General features: G+C 42.7%; 1 protein-coding gene and 1 long non-coding RNA gene across 2 annotated transcripts in view; one reads left to right on the forward strand and one right to left on the reverse strand.

Annotated features, from left to right (window-relative positions):
- Positions 1-3,466, forward strand: part of LOC306838762 — a 37,079-nt gene extending 33,613 nt beyond the window's left edge. Inside the window, exon 2 of the long non-coding RNA XR_013781116.1 lies at positions 3,074-3,466. This is a non-coding gene — a long non-coding RNA (uncharacterized lncRNA). The remainder of the gene's footprint in view (positions 1-3,073) is intronic.
- Positions 1-22,250, reverse strand: part of cacng2a (calcium channel, voltage-dependent, gamma subunit 2a) — a 57,825-nt gene that overhangs the window by 24,965 nt on the left and 10,610 nt on the right. The window lies entirely within an intron of this gene.

The following is a 22,250-nucleotide window of genomic DNA, read 5'->3' on the forward strand; positions in this document are numbered from 1 at the left end:
TCAGAAGTAACTAATCCCATTCCTATGTCGCACGAGTACTTCTGGCTTACGTGTCTTGCCCAAGGACACATCGGACATGTTGCTCGCAGGAGCTTGGGATCAAACCCTCGACCGTTTGGTTGAGAGACGACGATGAATCAACCAACTGAGCCACAGCCGCCGCCCGATGCAAACTCTGCTATTAAATAAATATAGTTGAAGCAGCCCATACACACTATCCAGCTAAAGATGGAGAGGAGCTCTTAACAGGTGAATAAATCATACACTTAGATGTAAAAAAAAAAAAAAAAAAAGGCTGAATTAAATGTATCCAGCTGCAGCTTTTAATATAGCACACCAAAGAGAGAATCATTAAATAATCGGAAACTATTGGAACCACTGGTTTGTTCACAACAAATACCAGCTCTTTTTTTCTCCAAGTGGTATTCACATTGCCTATTATAACAATGTACAGATCTGTAGGATGGAGGAAAAAAAAGCCGAACCGGATGAATCCTTCCTTGATGCCTGAGGAGAGAGACATCCTGGCCGGGCCTGCCCACACACGAGAAAAAAAAACAACCAAACAACAACCCTCAAACAGCGATCAAACACGATCACAGCCGCCACAGCGCTGCAGACAGAGACAAAGGTTTGATGAGACACAAACACGGAGGAGGTGCATGACAGGATGGGGAAGATGGAGGAGGGGAGGGTGTTGGATGCAGGGGGTCAGAAGGACTCTTCACTGAGTAGGAGGTGCTGTTTAAAGAGAAAGAGTTAGTGTGTGTGAGAGAGAGAGAGAGAGAATAAAGCCCACTTCTGATTCGTCAGTGGGCGGCGTTCTCAAAAAACTTTCCAGGCCGCCACAGAGTGTGTCAGAGGAGTCCCACACACAAGGACGGAGCCAGTCAGGTGTCTTTAACCTCTGGACACACAGAGACTTCAGTGACACAGCATGTGGCATTCGTCAGCTGCTGTTTCACAACCAGCCAAACATCCAAGCTGGCGTCAGCTCGAGCAGTAGCCAGAAAATGCAGTCAGGTATACATGCATCCTTTTTGGGTCAAACACATATGGGAGATCGTAGCCCCAAACATCCATTGAAAAGAGATATATTGCATACATGGGTCATTAAACCGCCCAAATGAACATGAATGGCCTCCTCTATTCTGCTGTTAGGGCGTTGCAGCATGAGCCTGCATAGGTAAGTACAGGCATGTGCGTGTAAATCCCCCTGTGAAAGGAAAGGTAATGGGTTCACGCATGTTACACGCTGACATCCTCTCCTCTCTAATGAACAGCAACCCCAGCAGCAGTGACAAGAGTCCTAATCGCCATATTCATCTTCATAATCACACCTTATTCATCCTTATAATCACTATATTCATCTTGGTAATGACCCCGTAAAGGCACAGAGGCCCACATGCATCTTCATCCCCCCCCCCTTTTTCTGCAGTCACACAGCTCAGAGGAAGCAGGGCATCCAGGGCTGGGTAAACAAGCTTTTTCATGTTAGCGCCACTGCAGCGCTGTTTATCAAAGACTTAAGGACAGCGAAATGACAGTTGGAGCATCTCTAGTTTAAATAAAGTAATTCAGCTCCTGGAGACTGACAGAAAATCAGATCTAGATACATGCTTCTATGAAACCTCCCCCTCTCTCTTGTTATTGGTTCATTGCAGCACCAATCTTAAAGATGGAACCCATTTTAGGCTTCTACCCAAAGCGGCATTTTGAGTTTGTATTCTTCCTAGCAACAAGTTAATGTTGTACCTCAGTTACTTTAGGATAGTATATTACACATTTTCCGTAACTTGCCCAGAAAATGGTCACTAGCTAGTTGTATGCTAGTAATGGGTTAGATTTTGATCGAAGGTAAAAAAAAAAATTGCTAACCAAGTGGTATATTGTAGGCTCGGCTAAGCACATTTAGCTAGTCATTAAGCTAGGTGTAAGAAGGTGAACACTTGTTATGTGTTGGTCATAAACTATTCAAAAACTCTTAATCATATAATTGTGTTTTAACTTAAAAGAACTAATATATAACTCTGACACCTAGCATTTCAAATGGGTGCTACATTGGAGAGAGCCGTCTCCCCCGCCTCCTCGCAGGGTGTCGTGTCACGGACTCTGCAGCTTCAGTGTTTAACCAGCTCTGCATGGGTCTTGAATTCTTTCTGCACTCTAACCTCTCTTTATTTTTCAAAAGCATCTCCAACATTGATCCTAGTTTGAGCTCGTTTCTGCTCGTGGAACTTATTAGAAACATGCCAAGGCTTTTCAGGTCAGTTAGAATCTGTTCTATCTGTGCCCGTTTGCTCGTCTTAAACCGCCTACTTCTTTGGTCTCAACAAAAACAAACCATTCACGACCGGAAACCTAGAAGGAGGACATACTGGCTGCTGTACTGTTGACAGAGAGCCAGCACTTTAACCATAGCATGTTTCCTTAATGTGTGATCACATAGTAAATTCATTCTATGGTTTCCTCCAGTAGATATGTTTCATATTGATCCTTTATGCTAAATATTATGTTAAACGTATCAATTGTTGGTGAATTCAGATGAAGAGAATCTGGAAGAAGTGATTATTGTTTTCAAAAGCAATCCCATCCTGCTTGAATTATTCAGAGCGAACCTCAAGATGAACTGTTATAAAAAAGCTCTGTTTCCATGCTGAATCTTTAATTGTTACTGATAATATACACGTTAGTGGGATTGCCATTGATTGGGATTTTAAGTGTATTTAAGCCAAAGGTTCCGGTTCAGCTACTTCAGCCAGTTTGGCTCTTTTCTCCTAATCCAACATCATCCATGTACACTCCCTGCATGCAGGATGACTCATCACGTTTCTTCTGTTTTACAAGAGGAAAAAAAAACACCCAGGGATTTAATATATACACTGGGTGTTTTACAAATATCTATTTAAAATGTCACACTGGAGCAGATCATTGAATGCAGGGGCACGCACACAAGTCAAACACCTCAAACTTGTGTTACTTAACTCATGTATCCACATCATCCCATCCCTCACATGAGGGTGATTCTCCCCCGAGCACTCAGTGTTTTATCTCTCGTCTTTTCACATTTCAGAAAAAAAACCCAACAACAACAGAAGAACAAGAAGTTTATCATATACGAAGCTTCGCAAATGAAGACTCATTCTGCAGGCTGTGGAGAGGTTGGCAGGTGTGTAGCTCAGCGGCTGTAGCTGTAGGTGACGTGGGAGGCAGACTAATGGAGGCAGCGAGGTGCCGTCAGGTTTCTGCTCGTCGGAGGATGACTGACAGATGTTAGACAGTCATTTGACCTCCCACGGCCCGACTTTGAGCACTTTCCCAACAAAGACTCTCCGCTCTGCCCGGGATGTAAAGGCTGTGTGCTGTTTCAACAACACGTCTGTGTCCACGTGTGAGCAAAGAGGTGCTGGGTCTGTTTATTCCTGAGATGATATGTGGATGCAAAAGGAAGTATCGGAAGACAGAACCTGTTTTAGAGTCTGATCTTTTTTTATAAATGGAGGCGTTAAATTTAACCTTACTTGTACCTGTTGTCACAGCTCGTTGTTATTGTGCTGGAGCCTACACCGTAGATTCACTGCCGCTCAGGAAGTGAGATTCAAAACCTCTAAGTTATTGGTTGATATGCAACAATGTAGTAGTGATTCCACGTTTTTAGGGGGGGGGGGGGAAATCAGCATTGACTTGGTGCAACAGCATTTACATCAGTGTTTATTGTCAGATGACAAGCCTTGTATCAGCTGTTGTAACTATGACAGGCGCAAACACAAAATAAAACGTCTTCTTTCCTGATCAACCAGACTGCACTCTTCAGCTTTTACACTGAAAAGCAAAATAATTTAATATAGACTAGATTAGGTTTACATAACACGCGTATCCTGAAAATAAAGCAAAGAAACACTTCAGTTGATTTTAAAAGATTTAAGTTACCGTTTGTTAAGTTCTTATGGTGTAAAAGAGATGCATGCATGCACAGAAATACGCTCTTTTGAGTCCTGATAACAACCCCCGTCTATCTGCTTCTCTGCGAGGTGTCATGAGATTATAAAACAAAGCAGCAGCAGCGGAACCCTTAGTTTAGAGGATGAAGGAAGTGGGAGGGACTGTGGTCCATCTGAGAGTCTTCCGTCGAGACGTGTGGACACACCAGGACATGCGAGGTCGGGAACTGTGACAAAGAGTAGGATGAGATTTCACAGATCCAGGAACAGGAAACCAGTGAGTCACCTGTGTGAGAGGGGAAGGTGCGTCACAGCCTTTTGATCAGACTAAGTCCCTCAGCAGTGAGCACCCATAGAGAGAAGGAGAGGCATTCCCAGGAAGCAGGCCAAGTAAACACCCCGTACTAATAAAAGTAGCTGTAAAAACAACACCTCACCTACGCTGATCACAATCATGTAATCAGCTCAACAGGGGGGGGGGCTGGTTTGCATGTATTTGTAACTCTGAGACCTAAGAAACAAGCACACATTCATTAAAAAAATGGCTCTGTTATGTGTTAAGCTAAGAGAAGGATGAACTGAAACAGAAACATCACCCGGAATCCTTTTTTTTTTTTTAGCCTTTTACTAGAATCACACGATGGTGATTAGACTCATGACGTCACCCTAAGGATGGGAAACAAAAAAACTATGTCGATATGTTGTCAGCCTACATCAGTTTTCCAGGTTCTTAGCCATAGAAATGTAGAAAAATCTGTATCAATCCACTGCATCTTGATTAAGGACGAACTGTAAAGACGACTGATAGAGAAACCTGGGGAGAAAAGTCACCCTAACCTAAGCTACCTCAACACGGTGATCCACCAGCTTTAAGCTAGCACTGCATTAGCTAGGAAGTTAATTTCCAAGAGCACATACTGTGAGCTAACAGTTAGCATATTTCCTATTGTTCAGTGTTACACTCCTTACAGTAGTAATATCTGTAGGCTACTTCCTAGCTTACAGTGATTCAAAGTAGGTCGTGTCTGAAAGCTTACATAAGCTAATGTCTGAACGTAGCTAACAAATTCTCAAAAATATTTTTTACTTTAAAAACAATGCTGCCCATTCAGCCCCAGACCACATAGGTTCCCCATGTCAGCCACAGAACTTAAGTACCCTAAACCGAACAGTACCATGTAATAACAGCTATTTAGTTGCTCACCCAAAGTATGACATCAAAGGAGAAGGACCGTTGTGAATATGAAAACTAAATTCAGCATTACAGTTTTAGAGGGAGAACAAACGCATGAACAGTTAGTAGTACAATGAGAAAGTGGCGACGATGGCTGCACTCTTGCTTCAGGCCAAATGTAATGAGTCAAAGAGTTACTGACTGAGAAAATTGTTCAACTGAGTCAAGACAAAGACAATCAACTGGAGGAAGGTGAGTAAGAGCTGGTAAACAGTGAGCGCTGGGAGATAGGGCCTAAACTGACTCACTCACTGACCAATGACATTCAGTGCTGCTTCCTTTCTGCCAATCCCCGGTGTAAACTGATGAAAATTCAGCATTAGAATAACAATGATAACAGGATGCTAGGGCAGAGTTTGAGCGAGATGCTGACTCATCCTCTGAGTGATGTCAACCATTATCACAAATTATAATGGAGGCACTCGGAAATGTCAATTGTCCGGCCGCTGTCTGTTGTGTCATCGCATCACATTTTCATGTCAGCCAATCAAACTTTTTTGTAGCACAATAACATTTGAAACCCCACTAAACTGAGGTGGAGCAGCAAATACTTTAATCTTCTCTGTAGGGCTTCATTTAAACATATCAATAATAATAATATCTTGAATTTATTTAGCTCTTTTCAATGGACATATTACATCAGAATACAAAAAAACGTGTGTAAGTTAATGCTTAACCTTCCATGCATTAAAAATCCTCAAAAGGTTAAAAAACATTGACAAGTTAAATATTCTGAATGATTTTCAGAATCATTCTTTTCGTTGGTTGTTGATGTTACCTGTGCAGCAGACACGCATTTGGTCCTGTTAAGATTTAAAATTACCCTGTTTGAGGTTATGTTGAAGCCAGGTTGATGGACATGTCTCACACAGGGCAATCCAGCAGGTTAGATCTTTGAGTGAAGAAAAAAACAACAACCTTCCTTTCACTATTGTCAACTTTCATCTCAGAAATCCTCAAACTGCGAAGCGCTGTCAGAAGCACCTAAACTAAAGCATCAGGTGTACTCAACATGCCGCTGCAGGACCTAAAGCGTCCGCTCTACAGTACTGAGCTGAGTCCTGCCTGCAGCACAGCACCTCCACTTAATCCCTCAGACCTGAATTAGCTGAGTTAATGGACTGGCATGAACCTCAGCCTGGGTCCTCGACAACGCACTAACAGACCGGAAAACACAATTCACAAAGGGTAAAAGCAGACTTAAGTGTCTTTATTTTCCTACATCTAATATAATATGAGCAGGACGTTGTTTAATGAGAAAAATTTGATTGCACACATTTTTTTTGTGCTTCTGCACTGGCTTTTTATTTTTCAACTCTAGAGGTTGCCTATTGCCAGAATCAATTCCCAGATACAGATGCAAAAATGTATAACATCCCTAAAACTGAACTTAATTATAATGTGATGATAAGAAACAGCATAATGTAGTTAATCAGTGTTTTTCTACTAAAAATAGTTTATTTTCCATTAGCCTATAGAAAAGTCCAAGTTGTGGAATTGGTCATGGGAAGGAAAAAAAACTTTCAACTGAGAGATCAAGAGATATTCAAAATTTCAAAATTTACCCTGCTTGAATTTCAAATTCAAGCAAGTAAGTTCAGACACTTGAAGCCAATCGGACCCTTTTCTAATCTTTGTTTCGTCACTTTTGTCAGCTCTAAATACACTCTTCAACTTTCACTCAGAGGCTACACAGTCTTATTTTCAGTAAAAAGCTGACCATCTTACAAAATTCCATCCAAAACCAAAACACATCTGTCAGTGAAGCATCGATGTTCAGCAGCTTGAGTTTATATTCTTTTGCTTAAACTGACTTTTACACAATTCTGCCTCGGCCCAAATCAATGAGACGTGGAGATGTGAGCTCTGAGGTGGAACAGTGAGCGCACCTAAGGAGTCCGACTACAGAAGACGAGACGATATAAATAAATAAAGGTTTACATGCATCTTCAGTTCAGGAGGTTGCATGCAAGGAAAAACTTTCAGAAGGTTGTTTTGCGTGTTCTGACCATCCGCCTCTCAAAGAGACAGCAATCAATATCTTCCCTTTTACGGCTCAAGCTTAACAAAAGCTAATTAGGTAGCACAAACTAGCAAAGAAACAGAGCAGGCATCCTTTAAATTTCTTCACCTTGGGTTGACGTCCACATTCTGGAAAACATCACCCTCGATTCAGCTCACTTTAATAAACAGGCAGCAGCACTGTGGGAGCTGATCGTTCACCTCTGTGCACCGCTGATGATGAAGTTGTAGCTGATGCTCATTCCCTGTGATGAAACCTTAAATGATTTGACCCCAGCGCCAACCTTTTCTTATGATTTACATCACACGCTCACGGTATCAGCGCAAAAAATCTGCACAGTGAGCACAGCAGTACAGAGGCAGGGCGACATAAATTCCCTCTTAAAACAGCCACACATTGATCTTATGAACGCTGTTATTTAAACCGACTGGATTCCCAAACGCAGTTAATAACAGTGGGAACACTTGAGGACAGATCTAAAGGGAGGCGGGGAGGACTGCTTTTACAGGCGACTATAAAATCACAATCACAAATCACAGGCAGTCAATGCTCCTGTTACCCTGGATTATAATGATTACTGCATGAGCAGCGCAGGCAGAGACACGGGAAGAATAGTAGAGAAAGCTGCAAAAATAGCTCAGAAAAGAGGCGGGCATGTCGAAGGTTTACTGGCAGGAATGATTTGATTGTTGACATGATTTAAGTGTCATTATATGGTGTTTAACGTTTTAGCTCTTCAAACTATTCTGAACATATAAGAGAGATTATTATTAAAAAAAAAAAAACTCCTCAGAGCTAAAAACAACAACTTGTCTTTGTGATCAATTTATCTGAAAGTGTTTCAATAAACCCAGATATTAATGATTCAGACTTGTATGGCTATACATTGGAAAACTAAAATGATTTTAAAACCGAAGCTGGCCTAGCTCGAGCACGGTTCCTGTGAGCTATAAACATGTCAGCATATAAAATAAAAAAGTGCTTCTTTTGATATTAAGTGTAAGTCATTGATGTATGACAGAGGCCCTCGTATAGAGCCCTGTGGTGCACCATGCTGTAAGTGGCTTTTGTGACCCTCATGAGCATCCCACAGAACAGTGATGGAGATACTTGAATAAAACAAATCTGTTTCTAAAAACTTAGATAAAACATGTATTGAGATAACTATACACATGCAGTGACTTGTGTAGTGATGTAGCTATCCTCTGACTGAATGACTAAATGCTAGTTCCAGTTAGCATTAGAAATGCTGTTCAGTTAAACAACATTTCCTAACCCTTATTTTATTTCTGGTCCACAACGCTACATAGCAAATGTGTCTAAGCAGCCCCCCACCAGGTCAGTAGCTCCGGTTAATTGCGACTGTCACAATGCTCTTCTATGTAAAGTAGCACAGACAGAGGACTGTTTTGGCAGCCTTTTGATCCAGAACATGGAAATAAATTCCTCTACGGACTGTTTGAGGTTAGACATTAACCTATAATGAGGTTTTTCTAGCACATCTAATGTTAGCCACACTTGGCTAACACATTTGACATTGTTTACTTGTAGATGCTGTGAGCCATGTTAAATAAATAATGCGCAATTTTGAAGATTCTCTGTGGGTTTCCCTGACGGTATACTAGTCAGTTCGATTGAATTTAGATTTGTGTTTAATCAATACTCAAATTAGTTGCTGGAACATCCATTCTAAATGTACTCTATTACTTTCCACCATAGGCTGCTCATCATTCAGCACTTGCATAATATTAGCTGTGGATTCTGTGTTGAAATGATCAGGACTCCATGCAGGCTGACTCACTCCTCTGTTTGCAGGGCATGGGGGGGGGGGGGGTCCTGATCACCCTCCCAGAGCTGTTAAATGCACTTCAGAGCTGCTCTCAGCATCACACACACACAGACACACACACACACACACACACTCTCACTCTACCCAGATATGCTGTGCATTCATCCCGCCGCCTACTCTTCCCTTCACCATGTCATACAGGCATGAAAAGCACCGTGATCACACTCGTTTTCTCTTCAGTTTCATACTTTTCAGAAAGACAATCCGTTACTCTCTTTTATTCTGTGTGTTGATGTGATTTTTACATGATCAGACCTGAGCGGTGGACCTCTTTCAGCAGCCTCTTTTTGGCCTTTTAACACAGAACAGAGTTCATCTACCTCAAATATGATTGATACGTAAAGTACACATGCAGTGCACATGCAGTGCACTTCCATCATACATGGTTAAATCATTTGTATGCCACGCCACATTCTAACTTTCCTTTTCTTACATCCCAACAAGAAAGAGTCGAGGGTACGTTTTCATGAAAGAAAAAGGTGATCCCAATTTCATAAACGGAACAAGTAGTTGCTCTTTTTTGGGGATTTTTTAAAAATTGTTTAATTCCCTTTGATAGTTTAGAATTTAGAGATTTAAAAGATGTCACTTTACGTTTTATTTGACAACATTTCTAATAATGACACTTTCTTCATCAATATCATTTCCCCATTGCCATTGCTTCTACTACACAATACAGTTGCAATCAATTATATTTTGAAGAGTGAAGAAGGCGTACATGTCAAGGATAAAGACACTGGCTGAAGATAGTGCTTATTTTTATTGCGATGGCAAACTGAGGTGTTTTTAGTTTGGACGCTCGATCAAATCAACAATAAATCTGCTGTAATATTTCTGTATGAATATATTAATATATGCTACATGTAGAATAGCAGTTTAAAGCAATACCGCACTCTTAAACTGGATATTAGCACGGCTGATTGGACTTGTGTGTCATTGCTTACTGAGCTGCACATGACTCTGCAGCTCAGCTCGTAACTGTAAAAGCACACAGCAGTGATACGATACAGTACTACTGTATCATAGTACGCTGAAACATTCCCATCTTGCACACTGCTCAGCCAGGCCTCTGCCAACAGTGGCACCGACAACGTATCAGGTTATACCCACAGAGCTTCCAGCGCCAAGTCATTCCCCCTGATATATCACCATGTAATGTTAGGAGTGTTTGTGGTTGATTTTTATATTGTGCCTCACTGTAACACTATTCTCCGCACGCATAAAAGCTTAGAAACATGCACAACGCGGCATAAAAAAGGGCTGTAAAGACTCATGAAAACAGCCTGAATTTAAAAGCCATGTAATCATATTCTGCGAGAGGGGACGTGAGAGATACTTAAACAGTTTGTTACATTAACACTGATTAGGATTTAGTCTTTAATCATATGTCAGTTTTTCTTTACAATGGAAACACAATGTACTGTGTTCAATCTCTGGATAAAAACATGAGGAAGAATAAGTCATCATGATGCGGAAAATTAAAGGTCTGTCAGTCACTCGCTGCATCTGTCCTTGAGTCCTTAAAGACGATTTAATAATCAGTCTGGTGCTCTCTTTATTTTTTTTTAACAATCAAGAATGTGCGATTGGTCTTTTTTTTTTTTTTTTTTTTTTGACTCAAGGATTTAAGAAGAGCACATTTCTGTTAGTCAGCCCAAGATGAGACACAGCAGGTTACACACAGTCGAGTGCGTTGAACAAACACTCGCCCAGTGATTCAAGTCAAAGCTGCAGGTGATCGAGCGGTTTAATCCACACCGTGAGGAACGTTACTCTTTTTTTTCCTTTTATGGAAATTTGCACCAATTGCATCGTTCGATTTATCTGTGTTCACATCAATGTAATATGAAAAACATATTTGTCTTTCCACCAAGCCCGCTTCTAGAACAAAATGACTGAGGATGCATGTGAGATTAAAGCTTAGGAGATGTGGACCGTCGTGAAGATCCGATCATGGATGATGTGCTGAACACAATCTTAATCACTGTTGTCATTTGTTGAATCCTTTCAGTTGCGGGTGCATTTAAAATGTGGGTGCAATGCAACCTTTTGCACCCTGGTAGAACTGAGTCTGCTTTCAACCGCAGGGAATTGGACAAATAGCGACAGCAGAGCATTTCCTGTACATGCATTGGTGTTTTAAGGATTAGGGCTTAAGGCTAAAAAAGGTCAGAGCCAGGTGTGATGATACAGGCAGGGCTTCATCAACTGAGGGAAACAAACGTGTTTGAAACAGCAGAAGACGAGTTGTACAATATGGGCAAAAAAAAACAACCTGAGCAACGTGAGCAAGCACTTTCTATGTTCCTGTCAAATAATGATTAAAACAAAGGTTTCTCTTAATCTGAATAATTCCATCAAAGTCCTCTTGTTCTCGGAAGCTGCAGACCTCAGCAAACCCCGAGCAGTTTGGTAGATAAGCTTCTTCCGGAGAGATAACAAAGTCTTTGCACAAAGACAAACGCACGGAGAGACATGAAAGACAAACTCAGAGAGCAGGAATTTACAGTAAAGGTGGGATGAGGTTAAGACGGTGACGGTTTGTTCGGAGGGTGATGGATAGAAGCCTGAGCGAGTGAGTGATGCAGGTTTACAGTAAACACTATCTCCGACCAACATTATAAATGGTGTGCCTTCTTGGATGCTATTGGATGTCTCTCAAGTGGAAACATTACTCAGTTTACAAATTTACATGACTCCTTCGGCTTCGGACAGGCTGATCAATATATGTGATTGCGACTCTCGCTCTCTCGCTCCGTCTCACTCTCTCTCCGAGTATGATGTCATCAAAGCGGCCCGGAGCTGCTCCGTCGACAGCACACGGCGCTGACTTTGTGGACTCATCGAAGGATATTTGAGCTTTACGTTTGAGCTCCAATTTAAGGGAAGAGATAACAGCTGGAAAAATCCAAATATTCCTGCTCACACTGTCAAAGTCACCTTTCTCCCCCCCCCCCATTCACGCCAATTACAGGAAGTCCTCTGGGGTGGAATGCAACTCAGGTCAGCAGGAGACACCAGCGCAGAGAGCTGCCTCATGCCCGCAATCACTAATTGAATTGTCTGAGGAGGTTTAAACATCTCAATACAAAAATGCAAAAATGAATCCAGACTGCTGAGCATTTAAAAGGATTTTTTTTTTTTTCTATTCTACATCGTTGCACATGTTTTGTTTCTGATATAGAAGAGTAATGGACAAATCCTCAGCCAAAAACATTTTTTTTTGTAAGGCTTTTCTTTTCTCTTGACAGGAACGCTGAAGGTAGACAGGAAATGTGTTCCTGTGAGAGAGAGAGAGAGAGAGAGAGAGCAGTGTGACTTGTATGGATGCGCCTGCCTCACCGACTGAGCTGATTCATGTGTCTCAACACACCACAGCATGGCTGCCCAAACAGGCTGCAGCAACATCGAACCAGAAAATAAGCAAAGATTCGTGAGAGTCGTCCAATGTGTTCAATTAACTCTTAGCTGTGCTTCGTGGAAAACACACTCAAACCTTGTCTTTGAAACTCTCAGGACTACTTTCGCTGTGCAAATGTGCGTGAGCCTGGCGGATGAACACTTTGATCACCTGGAACGGTCGTGAGTAGGCCTGGCTTAATCACACACACAGAACATTTTGAGTGTGGGATATGTCTAAATCTCGGGGTCAAAACAACACAGTGTAAAGTTCTTTGCAAACAATTCCTCACCGGCCGGACACGGACGAGGTCGGATGGAAAATCAAACGAGAAGAAAACCGAACTCGTCTGTCTAAGCAATCAAACCATGAGCTCAGTGGTTCGTCTGCTCAGCATTTTCATTTCCATCTGACCAACCTGCAATCAAATTAGCAACACTACATTTTATCACACAACTTAATTATGCTTCCAACAGTAATATTTTCCCAGTGGTGACTCCTGTGAAGTAGTTTTCCCTTTAATGGCTTCCAAAAATGTGATTTCACAGCTTCCTCGCTTTAGTTTCATCACACCTTCTTTTAAAGCGCGCGGACCCAAAATCCCTAAATTCCTAATGCCCGGAGGAATCGCTCCTAATACCTTCCTGTAGTTCTCTAAATGCTCTACTGTTTGGCGCCCACTCCCCCCCGCCCTTTCCACCACCTCCTCCTCCTCCTCCCGAAGGCAGAATGATTAATTTGTGGCTATTGATTCCTCTTCCCTGAGCTGAAAGTGTATAAGGGAGGCAGAGGGTGAGGTAGGGTGAGAGAGGGTCAGGGAAGTAAAGGGGCGAGGGAGGCGAGAGAGGAGAAGGTAGAGAGGAGTTGTTGTTGGTGGTGGTAGTTGTGTTGGGGGTGGGGTAGGTGGGAGGGGGGGATACATCCAGTATTCAGTGTAGTGCTTCTCTGCAGTTCTTTTTTTTCTAATCTTTAATGTAGGAAAAAAAAAAGCCAATGGTTGCAGTCTGGATGCGTCAAACCACCTCCCCTCTCTCTCTCTCTCTCTCTCTCTCTCTCTCTCTCTCTCCCTCTCTCTCTCTCTCTGTGGCGATTGGCAATTCACTGAGTGTCCACATGTCATCTCTTGCCCCGCTCCTTCTGTAGCGGCGAGCAGTGCGGCATGCTGGAAGGAGGAAGAAGAAGAAGAAGAAGAAGCGGGTACATTAAGGGAGGGTGGGCAGAAGTGGCTCGATGGATTGGAGGCATGTATTCATCCATTTCCCTGTTTCATTACATGTATGTAAATGCTGCTCGCGGTGCATTTGACCGTGTGTGCGTTTCCAATCCATCCTCGCCCCCCCCCCCCCCCCCTCCTCTCGTGGTCATCTTGAACACGGTTTTCCTCCTCACCAATTCCTCGCTGCCTCTTTTGATCCCTCCTCACATCCGTCCTCATTTAGGTTCTGTACAGTTAAATCATGCGGCTGCTGAGACAAATGTAATATCACGGCCTCTAAAACAGACATGCAAGAGGGGGTCGGGTTAGAGGAGACGAGAAGTCGCTTAATTCTCCCGGATAATCGTTTTAATTAAGCCTGTATGGTTCGCAGTGATGTCGCTCTGCGTACTACAAGCACATCTCTGACAGATGACGTTTGGAGAGGAGACTTTGACCCACATTTTTGCTGCACACACAGCTTCTCTGACTGCACAGAGTTAATGAAAGGAAGGAAATACGTGATCAGCAAATGTCCGTTTTGGCAAAAGACATTTATCCAGCACTTGCAGCAGCAGCAGCGAGAGCGGATCAAATGAATACATGTGCATTACGATAAATCAGAGGGGCGTAAAACAAAGAAAAGAGAGCGAAGACGCAACATCCTCCAGAGGAGCGGAGCGTCACCAAGCAAGGTCAACGGAAGCGTTCACTTTCTGATTATTCGACAGAGCCAGCTGCAACGAAAGGGCGACCACCAGTTACATTAGAGACAACGTAAGCAAGCTAGTAGAAGGTTGTTCTATGACTACAGTGTGTACGTGCTGCTCAGTCAACAATAACACAAGTGTTTGTGACAGCTCGTGCACAAAGGACCGAGCACACCGACAACGCCACATTCTTCCATAGTTTCTTTTAACTACGCATCGTAAAACAGATGAGTCCCAGCATAATTGGAAAAATGTCTCTTTAATTAGGTGTTGTAAAAATATCCAGACATGTCATAATTGTGTGCGGAGGTTGTGTCTGTGAAGGATTTATTCCCACTGTGTTCTCCCTAATCGTTCCTGAGCCCTGAGTCGAGCGGGTAAAACTTCTTTATATGATGGGAAACTGTAGTTTGGTCTGTTATGTGTAAAACAACAAAAGAGGGGGCGCCGATAGCTCAGCGGCAGCGACAGCGCGCGTACCATGTTGCGAGGCCTCGCTCCTCGCGCGGGCGGCCCGGGTTCGCGTCCGGCCTGTGGCCACTTTCCCGCATGTCTCTCCCCACTCTCTCCCCCTTTCCGACTCTATCCACTGTCCTCTATCAATAAAGGCAAAAAGGCCAAAAACAAATCTTTAAAAAAAAAAAAAAACAACAAAAGAGTGTTCTGGAATAAATCCTGCTATGTGAATGTGAAGCTAGAGCCACACACACTGTACAGTGTGTGTGTATATTGTGTGGGCCTCGAGTTCACATTGAGACATTTTGGGATTTATGATGATTATGAATTTCTGTTTTATATGTATGAAGTTGAACATTTGTGAGGTTTTCCATTAACCACAAAACATCTGTATAATCACGATAAGAAACACAATTTAAATTTCATTTTCATTTTAGTTCTCTGGGAAACAGTTTTTACATTTTATTAATTGTCTGTGACCTCACCTATCAAAAACTGTAGAGTGCCAAATATCAGTCGTTCAATTATTTAATCAACTGCCAACCTATTTTGATGACAGATTAGTGTTTCGAGTAATTCAGTAAAAAGGAAGAATTCAGTGATTCGAGCTCCTGGATCCGAACCTTTTCCTCCTCTCTGTCTCGTCTGTACACAGAACACGCTACAGTATATGAGGCTGTGTTTTTGAGCCTTCAAGACTCAAAACATTTTATTTGGCAAATGCTGGTATTATATTAAACGACACTTTGTTATCTCCAGCCGTACAGTCGATGATTATTACTCTGAATCCTGAAGGAGGCCTGTATCGCAATTTAAAATAAATACTGTCTTCGTCAGCTGGGTCATGTGTGTATCAATAAAAAAAAAAAAAATCACACAGCTCTCTGTGTGTTCAATCCTCTAAAAGAACACAATGTCCTGAATATGTTACCTTGAGTTCACAGTCTGTACTCATTTTATATCGTTTTATCACACTGCTCTGGTTATTCTCATCATTTACGCGCCTTGACTTGAAGCTGGCATCGCGCCATTAAGGGCAAAGATGATTAGATTTAGTTCCGTGATCGATGCAGGCCTGTGAATCGTGGAGGGGGAAACCCTGGAGGCTCGCGTCCGTTCAATTTCCAGACATGCGAACCTTCGATAAGTCGTCGTGTTGTGACTTTGTGGCCGAGCTGCCCCCGAGCGACCGGTATGAGGAACACTGTGGGTAAATAAGAGATTCATTCTCACAACTTGTTCATGCAGTCATCCTAAAGCAAACCAGTGCGGCATAGGCCCCCCGACTGTGGTGGAGTCACGGCATGACACATTATAGACACGCACGTTACAGGGGGATTTCACGCACACACACGTACACGGTCAGATATAAGGTCTGAGAGCACCAACACGCTTACTCAATCCAGGCTGTTTGTGGAGGGAAACAAAGACGCGCATGTCATTTCCATGTAGAGTCCCTCTGTGTGTGTGTGTGTGTGTGTGTGTGTGTGTGTGTCTTCTTTTCCTCTCACCCAGAGTCGCCTGTGTGCATGCTGCTACGATCAGGAGAGACTCCCTGTCCTGGAAAGCGATCTGAGGGAGCAAAAGGGAAGCCATGCTGCTCTTCATTAAAAATTCATCCTGTTCCTTTACTCTGACAAACACAGAGACATGAAGGTGAGCACTCACATACATGCCAGCACACACACACACACACACACACACACACACACACACACACACACACACACACACACACACACACACACACACACACACAGATGCACAGGAGAGCAGAGAGGGGGTGGAGAGAAGCAGCGTGCTCTCCTGGAAATTACATCATCCTCCTCAGTGGACTCAGCAACACCTTATCCTCGCCTACATCAGGATGTAGCGATGATAATAGCGACTTTGGGCTTTTTTTTTTTGGACAAATTTCCCTGATTCGCTGTGATCCACAGATTAGCGCGGCATTGTCCTTTTTATCCCTGGAAAAATCAGCAAGCACCGTCAGCAGTTCAAACGAAAGCTTTTGTCTAAGAGTAAGAGTCACAGAATGTACCTACGCAGACATGACTAATCGAGTGTCAGCCTTTCCCAGACGTCAGGTTTGCATCATTTCCTTTCGGAAGCCTATAAAATCATCATCCTTCAGGTTAAATAGCCGTCCCCATCCGTCAAACTGTTCCGAAATGATGGCTGAGAGGAAGAACAAACGACATCAAAATCAATTAAATTTCAGATCACATGGATCATTTGCTTGAATGGGAAGAAATTCTTTAGGTCGCGAAGAAGGTACACCAAACAGAAAACGTCAAACTCCCCCTGATTAACCTTGTCTTTGAACGCATCACTGTGACAACAATCTTTGTGTCTCTTTCTCCGTCTTCCTGCGCTCTTCTCCCTGATTGAAGTGGTTCTCAGCGCTCTATATTGACAGATACAGTCTCATTACAACTGTTTGTTTTCCCAACAGCACCATTTGCTGTGACAGTGGGGTCTGCCAGTCCTGTCGACTGCTGTAAATACTCGCTCTGGAGTGCAGTAAACATGACCATCTGAGCAGCGTCGCACTGACAGACTGCTCTGATGTCCCCACACGCGTGCAGACACTCGCTGGAACAGAGATCACTTCGGGTTTCGCCTTCGACATGGCCGCCAACTGAAGTAACTTTGGCTCTGAAAAAATCTAATCGTTCTTGATTTCGCTGTCATGTTTTGTTTCACCAAAATAAAGTCAATAAAGAAATAACTAAAAAATACAAATTCTCAACGCCAATTGGATGGAGTGTAATAAAATTAGAAATTAAACCACTGTGGAAGTGAGGAGTGTCCGCTGGTGCCATTAACACCAGAGGGAATATTGACATCCTGGTACAAATGATGGTTTTGTAGTTAAATGCTCATTTCTTTATAGTTGCTCACTATACATATTTAAGTTTGATTTTTGTAAAAAAAAAAAAAAAGGTTTAAAAAAAACCAATCAGATAAAGATGTTTCTGATAATGTTTTTATCAGGTACTGTAAAAGGTTGTCAGTTGCCCAAAAAGTGTTTGTATGTTCTGGTTGATTGCAAGCTTGAGATGGTGAGCACAGGTCAGAGGAAGTAAAAACACAACCTGTTCCAGTCTCTATCTTTGCAGTGCAGACGGCTGAAACAAAAAAAAAAAAATCCCATTGTATCAGCTGTCTGTCTAAAATTACAGCGCTGTCTGGTTTCTTTGCTTTGTTGCACAGAAAACAAATCAATCATACTGGCTGAACAGATACATAACCCATCCAATATCTAAAAACTCAATAAAGACCGTAACTCTTCTGAACCATCTGGACCAGATCGCCTTCATCGTCTTCTAAACCCCACATCAGTGTTCCTGTACATCACACCGGTTCCTTTCTCCTTGCCCTCCATATTCACCCTCTGCTCACTCCTCCATCTGTCAGACTCCGCCAAGCTACCGTCCTCCTGCGTCCTCCACCCGGGTCACAGACGGTGACCCAAAGCTCAGCTACAGGAACCTTCAACCCTTCCTCCGCCTCGACCCGGGCCTGAGACTGTGCGAGCAGAGCTGTCAGCAGCTCTCCCACTGGGTGCTAAGAGGGCTTCGCAGAGGTGGGAACATCTCTGTCGCCCCTCTTCCCGCTCTCTTTTGTTTGTTTGGGAACTACATCACACCACCTGATCGTTCTTTTATTGACAGTCTGACACCTAAAAAGAACCATACACTCTCACGGAGGACACAAAAACCCTCAAATATTCACATTTAAAAACCTGAACCCAATAACTCTGATCACTTTTGGTAAAGAAACTTTCTCTTCCCCTGTCCTGCTACAAATCAATTTAGCTGTAGCATGGCAGACTGATTGAAATCAATATGAAAGAGCAATATTTTTCAACATTACTATATATCAGCCTTGCAGAATCATATCAAAAGATCAGATGGGCGGCAGCTTAATGGAATGAATCAAATATTGATTCAATGTTTTCGGTTCATTGAACAGCAGAAGATGTTGTCGCGCTGTTTTCATGTTCTTTAATCTCTTATTTCATCTGTTTTTAATATATTCCTTTTTTTTGTGGATACAATATCACATATACAGTGAGCTCACAATGACATATTCATAGTGCTTCTTTTGTTGGACCAAAACCCAAGCAAAGATATAAATAAGACGAGAGAGACAGAGGAAGAAAGAAAGACAACACATGTCCATGTGTGAGAAGCCCCTGAAGAGGTATCATTATTTGATTGTCTTGCAATATACATGTTGTAGTCGGTTTAACGGAAATTTAAATTCTGACCAACTCTTTTGGTTAGAAAACAGTCAAAATTGAGCAGAATGTATTTTAAAAATTGACGGCAGGTTGACATTTTTATTTGGTGACTGACAAGTGTGGCTAACGTTAGCAGTGCTAGCACCCCGGCCTTCTGTCCTCCCTGCAGGTTAGCATATGCATGTCTGTGCTGAATGCGGTTCAGCCAGTTAAACCCGACACAGCCAAGGTGCACTTTCTTTTAATATCAATTTTCTGGATTAAGCTACTGCCAAAATGTGCTGCTCCTACAAGATGCTATCTGTTAGCAGTGCTTGTTTAGAACCGGCTAGTAGAGCCGTGAGAGCAGGCCCATTAATAGAAGCTAGAGCCAGTGTACGGCTACAGCTAAGTGGGAAGTTTGACTGGTATCGAGGGCCAGCATGTAAAAAAAAACATCATTCATGAAACGGACTACTTGTTCTGGTTCTGACTAGCAAGAGAATTTAACTGTTTCTTGACCGAAAGCACATATCCCTTTTGACATGTGTAAATTAAACAACAGAAAATTAAAAATGGTTCTCTCACAGAAGACAAAAAAAAGTGTTAAGGAGTACTGATTGCAGTCTCAATATCAATCACACAATCGTTACAGTTATTGTTATTAGCATTAGTGTGATTATCAGCAGGCGCTCTCACATTCAGCTGGGGTAGAGCCACCAACAGTCTAACTCTGCATCTGTTCCTTCCTGCAACCTTGAGATGATGCAGTGTGTTTGGGCTGCTTTCTGACACAAAGCAAATACGCTGTAATAGATTGCAAATGAACTGCAGCACGGACATCACCAATTAATCAAAAAGCAGATTGTCTTTCTTTCTCTGTGCGGTTGCAGAGGGAGAAAAAAAAAGAGAGGAGAGAATCGCAGCTCCTTAAAATGAATGGATTGTATCTGCAGTTAATTATCATTTACTACAGGGTCTCTCTGGGCTGTTTCCACAGCTTAAGGATACAGCCGATGAAGTGGAACCGAGAGGAGCGGCGCTGCGATTGGAATCAGAGATCGGCCTGCTGGTAATTACACTTTCATTGTAAGAGGATCAATTCTATGTAATCAGAGTGCAATCTCACTGAAAATCGAGTGGTTGTTCAAGCCACTTTAACATGAAAACTTTGCAATTTCTAGGGAACAACATTTGTGTGATAAATGGAAGCCAAGAGAGAAAACGAGACAAAGCTATAGCACATTAGCTTTTTAACCTCTCTGACCTCTGAGCACTGCAGAGGATTAAAAAGCTCATTCAATTGGAAGCTGGCCTGTTTATGCTCGTTTCTGTGTGGATTGCAATGGTTTTTTTTTCTCTCTAATCATTCTGGAAATACTGAAAATTGTAGCAACTACAAAACAGTTTTGCCAAGCCCAATGTGGTTCTGTATAATGGCCGTGAAGCCTAACCGGTGTATTTACACAAGTGACATGTACCTTAAGCCGGAGATGTAGCAGTAACAAATGGTTATGTTCGACCAATATCATGAATAGTATTTTAACCACACTAATATGGAGCGGTTGTGGCTCAGTTGGTTGAGTCGTGGTCAGCATGCGTGTCCTTGGGAAAGACACTTCGGCATCGGTATGAGTGGTATTAGTCACCTCTGATGGTCTCACTACATAGCAACCTTCAATGTGTGAATGCTTGTGAACGAATAGGTGTGACAAAAGCGCTGTGGGTCGTCAGAAGACTAGAAAAGTTCTGTACAAGCTCAAGTCCATTCACCATTTTAGTCTCTGATTGGTACTGTGTATCCATCAGTAATTAAGTCCAGGCATTGGATGTGGTACCAAGAATGAAAACATGATATCAGAACATCTCCGACCATCACGATAAGTTTGTTTTACTTGCTGCCTTGCGACAAAGTTCGTCCTCTGCATGTGTTCAAACTGCGAATGACATGTACAGCATGTAAATGGATATATGTTAAGTTACGGGGGGGGGGGGGGGCGGGCATGGGAACGCTTGTGCTAGCAGACAGTTAACAAACCGCTGCTATCACTGTCTGGTGCCACACTGTGTGCTTACAAAAGGCTGGCCCAGGGCATGTTTAGTATTGATTTGTTCCCTGGTCATGTTGGATAAAGATAGACCCCACCCAACAGGACCAATGCAGCTAAAAATAACGTGTGTAAATCAAGGCTGGAGACACACACACACACACACACACACACACACACACACACACACACACACAAGGTCCTACTGGCTGTAATGATGACGATGTGTTGTGGGTCAAAGGGGATAATTATTATTCAATAACTGAAACGCTGCTCCTCTTTGACGCATGTCCTTTTATGCTCGGGGGGGGGGGGGGGGGGGGGGGAATGGGGGGGGTGCAAAGCTAGCTACAGCATTTATTGAAGAGTGACACTTAAGTTTGCAGCCCCCTCCACCATCAGCCAAAGCAATCTAAGGCATTACTCATACACAAAATCCATTACCCTGCCATCATAGCAGCTACTGTCATCTCAGAGATCCAGTCAGGACATAAGGGCGCTTCACAGAGCCCCCCGAAGACTAGACAATAAATATACTGAAGGGGAATCATCAGGCCTCCTCTGCTGGTGTGTAATTTAAAAGTATATTTTCCTCTCAGGTTTAACGTGATTAACGATGTAGTGTAAATGTCTTCTTTGAACTGATCAGATCATTAAGCCGAGATAAAAAGGGATGCTGTGATGTAGCTGTAGAGGAAACTAAATGTGTGCAGGACTCGGGTCCAGTTTCACCAATAAAGTACACGTCGTATTATCGTGATGGAGTCTTGTTGTGATGGATTCATTCGGTTGTGTCCAGATTTAACTCAACAACCCTCTCTGGCATTCAGAAGACATGATTATAGAGTGTTAATTTGTTATCTTGGTGTTTATCCCTCCCAGAAATAAATTCATAAAAGAATGCTTGGCTCGCTTTTGATTGATAATTAGCGACCACGTCTTAGAACAGAGGTGTAGCAATGTGTAGATGGTAAATGGACTTGACCTACCCGTTCTGTTATGTAAAGCTTCCATCAGTGTTACGCCACTCATGCACATTCGTATGGGGACGATGGAGCAGTGGGAGCCACTTGGGATTCAGCATCTAGCACAAGGACATACTGGACATGTGGCTGCAGGAGCTGGAGATTGAACCTCCAACCTTCCCGGTTAATAAATGACCAACT

Source organism: Symphodus melops (genome assembly GCF_947650265.1).
Source record: "Symphodus melops genome assembly, chromosome: 17".
Lineage (NCBI taxonomy): Eukaryota > Metazoa > Chordata > Actinopteri > Labriformes > Labridae > Symphodus > Symphodus melops.